Here is a 231-nt window from a genome sequence, read left to right on the forward strand (position 1 = left end):
GTGCAGATACATAATTACTGGTTAGGCCAAGCAAACTAGATTAGCAGTTTCTATTTCAAGTTTTCAAAAGAATCATATTTTCAGCACGAATTTAATAAATTTTATGAAAGTTCCCTAATTAAAGAACGTGTAGCGTCACGCGATATTAGCTTAAGCAGTTAGCATAAATAATGATACTTGATACGGCTATACTGATTGCATGTGGATGATGATAAGAACTGTTAATCTAAA

The sequence above is a fragment of the Limulus polyphemus genome, unplaced genomic scaffold (genome assembly GCF_000517525.1).
Source record: "Limulus polyphemus unplaced genomic scaffold, Limulus_polyphemus-2.1.2 Scaffold311, whole genome shotgun sequence".
Lineage (NCBI taxonomy): Eukaryota > Metazoa > Arthropoda > Merostomata > Xiphosura > Limulidae > Limulus > Limulus polyphemus.